General features: G+C 40.1%; 1 protein-coding gene across 6 annotated transcripts in view; it reads left to right on the top strand.

The window, feature by feature from the left end:
• The first annotated feature begins 1,594 nt into the window (after positions 1 to 1,594).
• Positions 1,595 to 15,512, top strand: part of FHIP1A (FHF complex subunit HOOK interacting protein 1A) — a 93,223-nt gene continuing 79,305 nt past the window's right edge. For 2 of the 6 annotated variants that reach the window (XM_030008707.1, XM_030008689.1), the window contains exons 1-3: positions 1,595 to 1,944; positions 2,272 to 2,360; positions 11,128 to 11,223. The gene's annotated coding sequence lies outside the window, so the exon portion shown is untranslated. Of the gene's footprint in view, positions 1,945 to 2,271; positions 2,361 to 11,127; positions 11,224 to 13,918; positions 13,933 to 15,512 lie in introns of all 6 variants that reach the window. The other 4 variants (XM_030008679.1, XM_030008698.1, XM_030008736.1 and 1 more) reach the window with 3 other exon arrangements.

Here is a 15,512-nt window from a genome sequence, read left to right as displayed (position 1 = left end):
CACACGGAAGCTGCTTCCTGAATGAACGGTAAGAAATACCAGATCTAATGGAGGAACTTGCATCTCTAACAAGAGACCTGCACACCCAGACATCTAGGTAACAGATTCTGGGTTCAGATTATGAGGGGGATGACATTAGTAGCTCTGCTGAGCACTTCTACCATACCATTCGCAATAAAGAATTATGTCGAACTAATATTTCATCTTGCAGTTCTGAAAACAATAAATGACAGCATAAGAGGCACAAATTATAGTCTCTGGAAATGGCAGTTACCCCGCTCCTTAAAGCTTAGATTTAGGTTCAACATGTGTCAAGGTATTTTACAAGAACCAATGATTCTTCCAGTCTTTCTAAGTGGAGGAACCTGACTCAGGTTAGATCAGTTTTATTTCTGACTGGATTTTTGGATGCTGGTTTTGTCCTGGGTTGGGAAATCTTAATTCTGGCATACCTAGGTGTGAGTTAGTTTGTGTGGATCTAGTTAGTTAGTAGTCTTAGTAAACTATTCTTTAATTACATAGAGCATTTAGAGAGAACACTTCCTGAGCTCATCGAGAATACCATTAGACTTGGTAAATTATATTATACATTTATTTAAATGAGCTGTTACCCTAATAGGCCAGCATCTCTTTCTATTTTGAGTCATTAGCAAAATCACAATCAGTACCCTGGCAGTCTAATTAATTTATCTGAAGCCATTTAGAAAAAAAAAAAAAAAAAACAAAACACAACACAATAGCATAGCGAACCATGCTTAACTATTCACAGCAGTCTATCACAGTTATAGTGAGGTATTTAAAAATAAGAACTATATAGCTTGTACCATTAGGGAATTAATTCTAATTTGTAAGTAATATGGGCTAGATTTAAAATGGTACTTCTGTTTTGCAGGTTTTCCATGGGAGAAATCGACGGCAGGAAGCTTGCTTAGTTATTCACGGGACTATGTGCGTAACCCTCCAGGAGGGTCCAGGCAAATGGCAGGCAGGCGATTCCCCCCACCTGTGCCCTTTCAACAAAGCAAACGGGCCCCAAAGGCCAGCGTGCGGCTCACCGAGGGAAGAGGACTCGAAATGCTCCAGCTTGCAGAGAAACACTCCCGAGGGAGCACCGGCGTTTTCTGCTGAGAGCCAGCAACGCTCATACGCCGCGGTATCATCTAAATTAAAAAAAAAATAGTAATAATGACGATTAAAAATTAAAAAGGGGTGTGTGTATAACAGTGCCACCTAGTGACTCGCATAACTGGGGCCACCTTCCTCCTATGGCATCGCCTGTAAAATACAGGGCCCATCTACCACACGTTTTTATTTTTTTTAAAACATCGGGTTTTGGTTCTTTGGTTTGTGGTTTTTTTTTTCCTCCCTCTCTATCCAGGAGCGTGTTTCTTTCCGGGCCGACACCTCCTCACCTGACAACCACAAGTATCACCTCAAAAGGCGGCACCGACCGACTCCCATCTCCCCCGCGGCCGCTCTCGCCTCGGCGGGCGGAGAGGGCGAGCGCGGCCCGGCCGGGCCGCGCTCGCCCTCTCCGCCCGCCGAGGCGAGAGCGGCCGCGGGCCGGGCCTCACCCCGCCAGGTCGCGGCTTCTCCCCGCCTCTCTGACTCAGCGGCCCGGCCCCTCGCTTACACAAACTCGGCGGCTGGTACCGAGTTGGGGCCGCCGGCTTTGAAAGGGAGGAGGAGGGTGGGGGGAAGATGCCCGCCCTGAGGGGATGGAGCCTCCGGGGCGCTCGGTGAGGGCGGGCTTGAGGGGGATCCCTCCCTCCTGAGGGATTAGCGCCGGTCCCGGCTGCCCCGTCGCTGACGGCGATTTACCTGGGCGGCAGCCTTCCTCCCTCCCTCCTTTCCCTCCCTCCCAGAGCCGGTCGCTTCGGCAGAGAGGGAGCGGAGCCCGCCTCGCCCCTCCCCGGGGAAACTTTCCGCCACCGCCCGCGCCAGGTAGGGACTGGGCCACCCCCCCTTTCCCCGGGGCGGGAGCCGTGAGGGGGTGGCGGCGGTTGGGGACGGGCCTCGGACCTGGCGGCGGGGCCTCCGTGACGGGCTCAGTCGTTCCCGCCCAGGGTTGGGCGGCAGCCGGGACGCCGAGTTGAGGAGGCTTCTCGTCGGCGGTGCGGGGCGGCGGGCCGGTGTCCCCCGCAGCCGAGCAGCTGCTGTCTGCCTCGGGGCTGCCGCAGGGCTGAGGGGGGAGTATATAGGTCACTGGAAGTAATGCCTGCCTAATCCCCTTTATCTTTTTGGCTCGGCTTTTCCGCTGCTGGTTTGTAGGGCGAGCTAGGCAGCGTTGGCCGCGAACTTCTGGGAGACGACCCAGGCTTCGAGCAGGGCTGCGAGCTGGGCAGCGGGCGAGTGCCAAGGTGAGAGCGTGGGATGTGCGCTTTTGTTTCAAAGAAGGCTTTTTCCTCACAATTGCGACGCTTTACGTAGCGCCAGGTATTTCTACTTGCATCTGTTAGCTGTGTGACCCTGTGCGTGGGTTGTCAGTTTGGGTTCGGGCTTCGTTTTAACAGGCTGGTAACATGGATTTTTTTTTTTTCTTCAGGACGCTCATTGAGTCACTCACCATATCACTGGAGGCTATCCTGGTATTTTCTTGGGATGCCAAAGGAAAGTCTCAGCAACTTCAGAACCCTGGTAACTGGAGAAGGCAGTGTGTCCTGATAAAGGGATTGCTGTGTTGCTCTCTCTGATCTTTGAGGCAAAGAGGAACTATTAGCAAGGTCATGTGAACGTGTTCTGTCACCCGAGGTCGTTGGGAGTAACTCGGCATGATTTTGAGTTACTCCATGTGGACAAATCTGTAGGTGCAGGCAGATACGCTGTGTTAGGAGGTTGTGCGTAGGGCCAGCCTGCCAGTATAGGACAGTTTGCCAGGTTGAGGCATACGGTTTCCTATAACTCAGAAATATTAAGGCACACTTAGTAGTATTTGGAGATTTTTATTTTAGTCTGATTTCCTCCTCCTACCTGGGGTGTGTGATTGGTTTTCTGATTAGCATTAACACATCTCATATGATGATAAGAAGAAAAATGCCTAAAAATGAGTGTGTTATTTTATATGCTGCCATACTACTTCTAGTTGAACTGAAAAAGACTTCAGAAGCTGCCAGTGGCCTCTCCCTCTGCCTAGGTGTTTTCTGTTGATCAATGTGAAACTCTAATGCTGTGCAAGAGTTTGTAGTTGCATTTTTTGTCTGCACAACAGTGGTTTTATTCCTCCTTGTAGCTGTAAGAAGGATTCAGGACCTCATCTCGTTAGTGGTGAAGCATGATGCTTCTATCTTGTTTTCATTTTCAGAGAGAAGAGGGAGTGATAATGAACTGCCCATTCAAAGAGATCTCTCACACACCAATATTGTAATAGTGTTAGGTCATGCAGTACAGACCTATGTTTCTGGCCTGTGCTGTTTTTATATCATAATTTCTAGAGTAAACCTTTTAGAAAAAATGGCGATTGGAAGGGTTTATAATACCCGAAGGAGTGAAGTTGTATTAGGGTTTTCACATTGTTTGTGTTGCCTTACTTCTGCTGGGCTGTGTATAAAGTGTCCACCTGATCTGAAACTAATCTAAGAATTAGGACCTAATGCTGTAATTCATTTTCTCCTCTCTGGCTCTGCTTTAACGAACATGGAAGGTCAAAGGGAGAAGGAAAAGGCAGAAAAACTTACAATCTACATTGTAAAGTATAAATAATTGCAAAGGTCAGGATAGTACCAGTGAGATATTGGTGTGAGGATGGCAGTTGTGAAGCTGATGGAACAACCAGATGCCTTTATCTGTTATCCATCTTGATCAAGACAAATGTTTTCAATTGATTTCTGCTAACAGCTATTTTAATCTATTTATTGAGCCATGGTGATTGATGGATGATATGTGCTTTGAAAAATAAGTGAATTCAATTAAAATGATGAAAAATGTGTTGCCAAAGCCCATGGAAGAAACATAACTTCATTTACATCCTCTTTTTTTTCTCCCCTCCCCTCTTTTTCTTTTTCCCCTCTCCTCTTTTTTTCTCCCCTCCCCTCCCCTCTTTTTTTTTTTTTTTTTTTTTTTTTCTGTATCCACATTGTGTCTAAACTATATGGTGGTAATGGTAAAAATTGGATTATCCTCTGCGAGGGGTGTTTTGGGTTTGGTTTTTTTTTTCCCCCTAAATGGGATACAAAACTTCACAGAATCTGAAAGTAAGAGAAGCAAAATTGGAGAAACTGCTGCTGACGTGATTTTATTTGATCCTAGCATGAAACTGAGTTTTAGAAATCTATAGATATATTTTCTTTTCAAAAGATTATACTAATGCATTGATGTTTGTTAAGCTTAAGTCTTCAGATTTACAGTCTCTCAGTACTATCTGAAGCATCAATTTCTCTGTTAAACTGTTCATTGAAGGGTTACCAAGATTACTTTGATGTACATAAAGTTTTAAGGCTCTCTTAAAAAGAACTTATTCACAAATACTGCTGTTCCACCCTTGCATATCTTTATTTATTAGTATAGAAATGCTGCTTTTTGGTGCTCGCAGCAGGTTTTGTTGCAAGGGCTTTTCAAATTTTAATTAGGCTTATGGAAATCTTGTTTAGTTCTTTCATGTTTGAGTTGTGTACTTGAGTTTTAAAAAATGCAGGTCTCCACATCCTGGTATGTTGTTTTGACTAGTAGTTTCTCCCAAACATTCGAGAGATGTTTTCTCTCTTTCTTTGTGCTCTATGGCATGCCCAGAGTAGTCGTGCGGTATGTTTGTGGTGTTATGTGCTGCTCAGAACAGGGCTTTTGTGACTTCTTTTTCCAGTCATCCTTTTTTGTAACAGTTTTATAACTATATTTTGGTTTACAGACACTTAAACTCTAAGACTCTTCTACTCAAACGTGCTTATTTGGCATTATTAGCTTACTTGTGGTCTCTTCTCAGCCTAATCAGATAGTTATTTAGTGTAAGACTGGGCTACAACCCAGGAAAAATTGTATACTCTACCCCCATTGGAGGAAGCCCCCAGGAAAGAGGACATCAAGGAAGGCTGTTGGCAAAATAGTGCTTTTTGTGTCCTGCTTTTGGGTGTGTTTCAGGTAATGTATTACACAACAGTGGACGCCTATACTTTAGGTATGTTATGGGTGCACTTCTAATGCTCTGATAGTGTTGAGTCAAGACAAGCAACATCGGGGTGCTTCCAGAAGAGGCTACAAAAGCCTGCACTGGTCAAAAGCTGGGGCACTAGTGATCTGGAAATTCTGTGGGTTTTTGTTGTTTGGTTTTTGGTTTTTTTTTTTTTTTTTTTTTTTTTCCCAGTCCTTTTTGCAGTACAGCATAGTGGCCAAATAAAGGCTTGTAAGTAGCTGCTGGTATGGCTGTTCCGTAAGAATTGCTGTACTTTTTAAAACTTGTGTGAACAGCCTCCAAGAAATGGTGCCTTTTCCTGATTGGGTTAATCCATTTGGAAAGTAGAGCTAGGACTTCACTGTGTCATGGGGAGCAGGTCAGTTAGACCTGGATTAAGTCTGAAGACTGACTGGGCTGATTTGAAAGAACAGTTTTGAATGCATTTGTGAACACGTACAGCAATAAGTGGTTCTGTCATAATTACGCCTGTGTAATAGATATAGACACACAAGTACATTTTAAAGTGTCAGCTTAAGTTTGGAGGTGGTGTGATGATAGCAAAGCATTCACAGCTAAAGTTAGTGTTATAAAGACGGAGGAGCTTTTGGGAACATATCTTGCCTTACTTTTAGGCATTGATCATAAGACTTCCTATTATTATATGTCGGTATCTTTTAGTAAATGACTCATTCATGGTATGATAAGAATGCTTTCCATTTTAAACCATGTGGCCAAAAAATTCTTGTCAAGGGTGGTCCTGAAGGGCATGTCCAGGTGAGGCAATTCCATGTGGAATGGAAGCAGAGCAGGTAAGGTAAGAGCTGGTAATAGTGGTGGTAGAGGCTCAAGGCACGTGAAGACATGATCTAAGAACGTGTTACCTCTGATATCTAGTGGGATTACCTTTAATTAACAGGGGTAAGTTTGGAAACATGACACAAATATACCTCTTTGCACACAGGAGGCCTGAGACCTTAGTTCCATATATATGTGACAGGTTTTTTTTTCCTCCAAAATCAACTGCCACCTGAAAAGGAAGAATGAGATCCTGAGTTAGTTTAAGATGTACTTTGGGCTTTGACTCGCATTATGTCTGAACTAAATGCAGCATGTTTTCATAGCAGTTGCAGAATTTGTCCTGAAATTTATTCTGTTTCAAACTGTGGTGGCTCCCCATGGGTGGTAAATTATTGGGAAATCAATTACTTTTTTTTTCTCTTTTTTTTTTTTTTGTTTTTTTAAAAAAAAAAAAAAAAAAAAAAAGAAGTTGTCAAATTGTGAGGTAATACTGAATTGCCTACCTGCAGTGATGATAGACCATGGCAATTAATTCTGGTCTAATCCTAATTAGCATTGTAGAGGACATATCATCTGCTTCTGTGTGGGGAAATACATAGCTAGATTAGTGCTAGAAGCATTAGGCAAATTCTTATTACACAATTTTTGCCATTTAACTGTAGAAGCATAATCAAGTATCATTTTGTCCCCTTGTAGATCTACTGTAGCCTCCAAACAGTATGACAGACAGTTTTGTTTATTTAAAGAATTGCATGCCTTAGAGCTTGTCTGGTTGGGTTTAAAAAAACCACAAAACCAAACAAAAAAGGCAAAAAGGTTTTATGATAATAAAAACACGTACTGGGTTCTTTGTGTAAATAACTGCTGCTGAAAGACACTTGTGCCCTTTATCCTTTTAATTCTAGTTCATTTTCTAAAGTTGCCTGTATTGTATATTGGTGGAGGGTAGGATTCATTTCTGTGAAAATTTTTATATAAGTAGTTCTAAGGTAGTGACTATTCTAGTAGTAGTTTAGTTTGCCTGGGGAACTGATAGAATGATGCCAGCAAAAGAGCTCACAGATAGAAGGATTTCCTAATGTACATTAAAGACATAAAGCCTTTAAGCTATTGACAAGACCCATATGCCAGTAAACTTTTGAATTGTAACTTAAATTTAACTGTTGGCTGTTTTTATTGCACTGTGCTGATGGTTGAAGAGTTGAACTGCTGAAGAATCAATCCCACTTGCATTACAAAATCTTTTGTAAAACCTCAGGTACCCTGAGCAGGAGGGAAGAGAATTTTGTATTTTTGAGTTATTTTCATTAACAACTAACAGTTAATATATTTGTAATAACTAAACATTTTTCAGATATTTCGTTTTTGACACACAAGTCAAAGAGCAACGAATGAAAAATTGCTGTTGTATAGCTAGGTTCAAAAAGTAGTGTGGGTTTTTACTGAATTGTGCTAACTCATTTGCAGGTTCCTGCCCTAATGCAACAAACCTGAGAGGGAGAGATAATTTGGCTTGCTGCTTCACCACTGTACTGGCATTACATTAAGAGTAGTGTTTCTGTAAGCATATATGCCTTGAACATAGAAGGAAAGAAGGGAGCCCGAGTAGGGAGGTGCTACTTCTGTGATCACAAGTTGAAGTTGAAACATCTGTGGCTTGTTACCTTGTTATACTGGACCCATGTGCTTTATTAAACATAGCTGTCCTGTTTCCTCCTTGCACATTTGTGACACTTTTACACTTTGCTGGTGCCTTAAATATGTTTTAAGTACAGTGTCATAAGTTCAGTATTCCTGTAAGGAAGCCTATGGAGAACAAAAGCTTATCTCTGCTTTTGAGGAACTCCCTTGATTTTCAGTGCTGGACTTTGCTGGAAGTGCATGCTCCCAACCACAGCGAGATGTGGATTCATTTTGGAGGTGAGGGCTCTGTTCCTCTCTGTGTGTGACTGAGAATTATTCTGGGTTCTCTCTCCTGTGTGCCTGATCGAGGTACAGCGATGACAGATGCTAAGCAGCCAAAGATTTTTCTGCAAACCATTAGCATCTTCAAAAAAGGGTGTGTTGCTCCTTGCTTTGCTCTGATGTTGTTATTGAACCACACAAATGTCCTTGGAATGCCTGGCGTGGATTGGGAATATCAGTCATATTGGGACTCATGATTCTGAGTTTCAAAGAAGTAGTGGATTCAACTAGTCTGCTACTTTGAGGTGGTCTTGCCTTTTTTCTTTTTTTTTTTTTTTTTTTTTTTTTTTGGCCATTTTGCCATTCAGTACAGGGAAGCATAGAACACATAGTCAGCAATAGGTGTAACAGGATTGCTTCCTTTCTGAATTGCTGACTTGCGTTAAGATTAATTATGCTTGCCTGCTTGGAGTGGTTTCATGTAAACAATTAGAAAGTTCTTTATCAGCTCCTTGAAACACTTTCATAGGATGAAGACCATGTGAAGTAAAATTACATTTTCTTAGAAGCGGAGGGGGAAAAAAGGAGTAATGGAGGAAAATAAACATGGAGGGCAGAAACTGATTTGCCACCACAGTGATTTCTCTTCTTAATGTTTTGGTCCCAGCAATGCGAACAACACTGGGAGATGTTCGTGTGAACTGGCTGCTAGATAACACAGAGGTTTTATGGATGTCAGTGGTTACATCTGCCTTCAGCAGTATTTCGCTGGCATGATTTTTACAGTGGTGATGTTTGCCAGCAACAGCCCAGTGCTTAGGGTTCCTGACTTGCTAGTGTTGATACAGCAGAACACACAGTAGTATTGAGATGGTTTTGCGTAATTTCCTTAGGCTAGATAGAGCTAGGTTTGTTTTGCTTGGATGCCAGTGGAGTACTTGGAAAACTTTTTTCTTTTCACAAGAACTTTTATTGTTGAAAAAAAAAAAATATTTGGAGGGAAACAAGTAAGGCAGTTTGGCAAATACTGCATTTATGATGCATGCTATTTGCAAGTTATAGCTTTTGTTAGTAGTGTTGGTTTTAGCAACTTGTTAGTAAAATGGGTAAATCAGAAATGGTAAATCGCATCCACTACCCTACATTAAGGACGTAGGGACAAAGGTCAAAGGAAGTGATAATGCTCTTCATTAGATTGACTTCTGTAGCTGAGGGAGTAGGCAAAGTTCTGGGCACACAGACCTTGGTTCTGCTGACATTCAAGGCAGCTAAGTTAAAATGACTGAATTATTTGACTTTTGGTGTATATAGAAGCTATCTGAACACTTTTCCAGGTATTAATGTTTCCTTTAGTCTTTGCCTATAAGAAAAAAAAAATTGTTAGCAGAATCTGTGGCTTCTATTTGCATGAACTTTTCCCATTAGTGTTCAGTAAAATTCAACAGCATTTGAATAACTTTGTGTGCAGATACATTTTAAAAAGTTCAATGAATTAAAGATGAATGAAATGTTATCTGATTCTTCCTCTTGACAATTTAAAATTCTAAAGTGATAGTAATGCCTCCCATTTCATGGATGTTGTATTAGTTTAGGAAGTGATAAACTATGCATAGCTTAAATTCAGTACGTGCTGTGCGTTACATGTACCTGCTATGGTAATGATGTGCAATGATTCAATAGGTGGAAAGTTACTGTTTGATTTTAAAGTAGCAGCAAGTGTGGGGGATAAAATTTTGTTGTATTGGCAGCAAGGCGTATTCGGTTACTAGTGGTAACATTCATACAGAGTTTCGGCAAACATTTAAAGTAACAACAGTTTCGGTTTAAAAGAGGCATCAACTCAACAGCAACATTTCAGGAGCCCTCAGCATTGGGGTCAGTGACAGGAGACAATGTGATCTAAGCAGTTATCATTCCAAGGTCCACTCAGATATTCTGAGATAAAAATATTATTTATTCAAGTACAGGAATATTGGGGTCTGTGGCACAAGGGAGTTAAAAAGCAGTTGATAGCAGAATAAATAAACTTTTCCATTCTAAACAATTCTACTAAAAGTCTGCATGAATAAAAAGGTAAAGAATATTGGTGCTTTCTTGGTAGAGGTGACTGAAGGCTGGCAAATTGGGGAGATTCTCTGGATGAGGGTGTTTGTGGACCCCTAGGAGAAATCATCCAGATCGCAAGATTTCAATTACCTAGGAGTGTTGGTTAGAGAGTATGGTGGGATGCAGGTTCCTAGTAAGTTCTTGGAGGACCTTGGTAAAGCTTTCCAGGTGCTAAATATGAAGAAAGCAATCAGTGGATAGGCTCTTCCAAGCTTTGTTATAACAAGAAGATAAGTAACTTATGTGAGAGCAAATGAAAGTCTGGGAAGCAGGTTTTGTGCTAAAATAAAACAATGGATTTTTAGAAAGGCAGACTTCAGGTAAGTCTAGTTAATATGAATCTTATCCACTAGTTCTGTGTGTTAAGAGAAAAGAAAAAAGAAAGGGGGGGGGGGAAGAGAGAGAGATTGTTCCTTCAGGAAATTATGTTAATGGAAGAAATTGGAACTATTCTTCCACAGATGAAAATATGAAAAGTAGCGAGAGGCTGGCCTGGCTACTAGTGAGCTCTTTAATGTCAAACACAAGGAGAGAAAGGGAATCCAGGCTGGATTGCCAAGGACAAGAGTAAAAATAAAGCGCAAGCACATATAATTGAAATGCAACATTCAGAATGACCAACTAAAAAAGAGTAACAAGAAATCATTATAGAAATATAATGTTAGTAAAAAGGAAAAGAGGGAAGGTTTGCTGCTGTTTGAAGACTGGAGCTGTGGAGAGATAATGCAAAGCAGACTGAGGTCTTTTTTTCTTCATCTTTCGTAAGAGAGACTGGGATTCAGAGGTGAACTTGGTGTTCAAGGCAAGTGCTAAAACCCTAAGCTGGTGTGAGGAAGGAATGAGTTACAGAGCATTTAGATAAGTTTAAGTTTGAAGTGTTTAAAAAACACTATTGAAAGGGTAAGAGCTGGCTGATGTAATCCCTGAGCTGCTGCAGTTACTTAACTCATGGAGGATGTGTGTAATACTGTGACACTGAGAAGAGTGATTATAGTGTTTTGTCTTTACAGGGCGGGCGGGAAGTGGAAGTGGAAATAAACAGTTGTAGACCCAGTTGTTTAACTTCGATTATTTGTTCCAGTATTTTTCCTGGGAATTAAACCCTCCTAAAGCAGTAGAAGATGACAAAGAAGTGAACAGTAACCCATATGATTTTATTTTTAAGATTAAACCATGTTAGACTAATGCAATTTCTTTCTCCGGAATGCTAACAGGAGAGGAACAGTTGATCTCTGATAGCTTGACTCTTTCTGATAGAAAATGTCAAAACTTCAATCTTGTTAAAGAATGTCTGGAGGAATTGACTGTGGGTAAGTGCTAAACTGCTTGAAAAACATTGTTTTCTCTAGGAATGGACTCATGAGATAGTGTTTTGGTTTTGGTGTGGGGTTTTTTGTTTGTTTATTTGGGGTTTTTTTATATATATATGTTTGAAGGATTTAGGTATTATAGTGGATGACAAGAATAATAAGAGTCACCATTGTTATGTAATTGTAAAATTAGAGAATATTTTACCAAGATATTGTCACAGAATGACTGAATTCTGCCCTTAGAAAAGGATTTTTTTAATAGGGGTAGAGGGGTGGTTCTCAGGTTGGGGCTGAAAACACAAGGCTTCTTTAAAGTAATTACTGCCTCCTGCTTGATGAGAGCATTCAGAGAAGGCCAGAGGCACCAAATGCTTCTTCCCAATGCTTGCTTCAGTAAACCTTTAAGACCCTTCTAGTTCTTACTGTGGGGTCCTGTGACTGCATCACATATGTCAGAATAGAAGTATATTCTGCAAATTAAATTAAGTAATCTTTCTAGCCAATGTTGAGATAGTGTCCAGTTTTGAAGATGGAATTTATTAAAAAAAAAAAGAAAAAAGAAAAAAGAAGGTAATGCGAACACATTGGAGGGAGTCTGGAGAGGAGCAGTGAGAATACCTGGGTATCTGGAGGAATGAGTGAGTGAACCAGGAGCTCTTATTTTAGCTTCAAAGAGAAAGAGATAGTGGAGAAATGAGAGAGTAAGGGTTAGTCTAACTATGTGAAATATACATGTTTCTCACAATGATCTGTTTTCTCTCCTTGGTAAGATACTGTTGCATTGGAATATATTATCAGGGAAAGTTGTGAATAATTTTAAGAATGGGTAATGCAAGCATCTGTGAGTTGTGACAGAAACATGATGGGTATTACCATGGCAGAGGGGGAAGGACTAGATGACTTTGAGGTGATTTTTAATCCTTTGATAGGTAAGTAGGAGATGGTTACTGTTGTGCAGCACAATCTGTAAAATCCAGGGAGAGCACAGTATTAAGAATTCCTTTTCTCCCTACCTCTACTCTTATGTGTCATCTGTCAGGGAGGATCCAGAAGATATTAAAACATTATGCTTCTTTTTTTTTTTTTTTTTTTTTTTTTCCCCCTGCATGTGTAAATGAGCGAGACATAGAACTTCATGTATCTTTGGCTGTTGAAAAGTAGCTAGAACTCTCTATTAGAAGACAACAACATGAAAAAAACACTGTGGGCATGCCTATACCCACACTGGCTCTGCAGGAGCAAATCCTGGAACAGGGAGTGCTACAAAATGTGGTGTGAAGATGCCTAGATTAGCTTCAAAAGCAGTTTTCTCATATTTGTATGGCATTGCATCCAAGCCACTGTGGTTTTACTGCTTCCAGACTTGTGCTCATGTCTGCTTTCTGCCATGCAGATTTAATCAGCTTGTGCTAGTGACAATTTGGCAAACTCTTTCGTGTAATCCACTGTATGTTGTAAACAACCCTCTATTGTGCTGCCCTTGTAGCCTGTGTTTATTTGGATGCACTAACTCTTTTCCTTTAGTTAATTGTCCAGTAACAGCACAAAGCAGAGATGGCTCTTCACTGTGTGAGATTTCTTGTCTGAATGCTAGGGATAACAACAGTGACACTAAACAAAGGTTTTAATTTCACTTGGATGCTATTGGCAAAGCTGTGAATAGCAGAAGAAAAGCAAAGATTTGAGGAAGTCCTGCAGTGTCGACTGATCTTTAAATCAAAAGCAAATAGGCACAATTTTATGTAAAATTAACAGTTTAGGAGACTTTTTTTTTTTTTCCCCCACTCACAGAGGGAAGTTTCCCAGGACGTATCACTTCTATGATGTGTTCTTTCTCTAAATTACTATCATGCATATATGAAACAGAGCCAATTTTTAACATACTTCCCTTTTAATATTTTAAAGTCCATCTGGTCTTTTTGTGAGATTTTGAATGCTAGGTATTGCTACTGGGAGTGTTTGTATTGATTCATAAATCTGTGGACTATGGTTTCTGGGGTTATTTTCTTGGGCTTTCATGTGAAGGGGAAAGATAAGGAAAGCAATTTAAATTTCCCAAACCACAAGGCTATGCATCTTTCATAATATCTAGCCTGGGTAGTGGTGTAGGTTATGATATGTGGGATGCAATACAGTCTCTAAGGACAACTTTCATCTCCAGTAAAATACAGTATAATCCTGAGCTCAAAATTAATTGTGTAAAAGAGGATGATGGCTAGTTCTTGGCTACTCACTTAGAAATCCTTGAAAAGGCTTTTGTCATTCTGAGGATGTCCTGTAACCTGCCTGTTAAAAGAAGGTTTGACAGACTGCTCTGCTGTGGGTTGAAGAAACATTGAAAACTGCCTTCTATTATGATGTTGATGATATCAAGATATAAAATAGAGCATCTTAATTCATGAAGGTTACTAGTATGAATTGACTGGTTTTTATGTTCTAAAGCTTTTCAATATACTTATCACACCCATTTTAGAGCAGAATTTCAGCCTATCCAAGCAATGTAAGCTCATATATATTTTTTCCTGATATCCATATGATTTTAAATTATATATATTTTTTATATCTGGTTCCAATTTTTTGAGCAGCTCCTCTACCATTTCATATTTTCCTCATTTGTCTCAGTTTTCAGAAATGAGAAGGCAGCAACTTTTTGTGTTCTCTCTCTCCCCCACTGCCCTTCTCCGCCTGCCTTTAGGATACAGAATGCAGGTGTGTATTATTTTTTTACCTGGTGTGTGGTGTTGCTTGCTTGCTTTTACAAAGCTGTGTATCTGATGCAAAAGCAAAATACTTGCTCTTCCCAAAATACATTAAATAAGGCAAGACTCTGCTTGACAGTAATGGTTTATCGGTGTCTAGAAAGAGAACCAAGTGTCAGTGCCTTCTGGAGATATGGATCTATTATTTTCTACCTGGAAGTACTGAATTTTGTCTGGAGGTGAATGAGAGCTGGTAACAAGTACACAGTAGCAATACTGTGTGATTAATATGACTATCCTGGGCCACAAATACAGGAAGCTCTCTGTTTAATTATACCTGTGCTTTTTAAAATTTAATTACAGCTTTTTTTAATGAAGAAAAAAAAAGCTGACTGGAAATTGGAATTTCTTTAGATTATTCAAATTCTTGTGATTTTTGTATACTAGACTGAGTGGTCTTTTGCCCTCTAACCTAAGGTGCGTGTCTGTGGTTTTTTGGTTTGTTTTGTTTGTTTTTAAATGAGTTGGGAAGCTAAAGGCACTTAGGTTCTGGAAAGTTACCATAGCTTGATGTTAAGGTTTCAGATCCAGATTTTTTTACATATGTGTGGTCAGAGAATCTTTCCATGTTCTGAATGCCTTCTCTTTAAAACCCGCACATAAACTGCATATCGTAGAGAAATCATGCTTTTGTAGACTACAAAAGAACAGACCTTTGTGTTTTTCTTTACTGCCTCAGCAGTAGTAATAAAGATTCCTTGAGTCAGTCTTGCAGTTCTTTGAAGCTGAAACACTGAATATGTTAGGATAATATGGCACTACTCTTAAATGTGTAATATTTTATTAAGCATATAATGGAAAACATGCACTAGCCAGATCAGAAATGGGATTGTTCCTCATATAACTCTGTTCGTCATTGGCTATGATTTCAGTTTTTGTACCAATTTTTGGTTTCAGGCTTGAGATTCTAGGTAAGAAATGTTCTTCAGGTTGAAGCACGCTGGAATCTTTAAAACAAATGTGTTAAGAGGCTCATTCCCTCTCCCTTCCCCCAATTCTGATCACCTGAGGCACCTCCATGGGTGCTTCTTGCATACTCCTTTCCCACATCTGCTGGAAACAACCTTTTTAACTTTTGCGTGATTTCCTTTCAGCATGCTGAAAACTATTTCAGAATTTTACCTCCTTGCTTATAAGACAGAAAAACTGACAGCCTCCCTATTTTGAATTAATTTGTGTAGTTTGGAGGAATTTGTTAAGACAGGTTAGCAGGATGTCTGTAAAATCAATTCTGAATGCTAAGCACTGTGTAAATGAATAGACACCCTTTTTATACTTGCATTTTTTTGTATGTGTGCAGCCTTGTTACATGTCAAATATAAATTTAATATAAATGACTCCAGTGTTGACAGAAAGGTGTGGATTTCTTCTTCTCCTTTGCATGTGTTTAGCTTGTTTAACAAGATGTTGTTATGATGCATTTCCTGCCTGAAAATTGAGTTTTGTAATCAGCTTTTTGGCAGCGTAGCCAGCTTTAGCATTCAGTGTCACACTACTTTTTTCTGCTTTTGCGTTTTATTATTTATTTTT

Source organism: Aquila chrysaetos, chromosome 1 (assembly GCF_900496995.4).
Source record: "Aquila chrysaetos chrysaetos chromosome 1, bAquChr1.4, whole genome shotgun sequence".
NCBI classification, from domain to species: Eukaryota; Metazoa; Chordata; class Aves; order Accipitriformes; family Accipitridae; genus Aquila; species Aquila chrysaetos.
The sequence above is the reverse complement of the archived record's forward strand: the minus strand, read 5'-3'. Positions and strand labels throughout refer to the sequence as shown.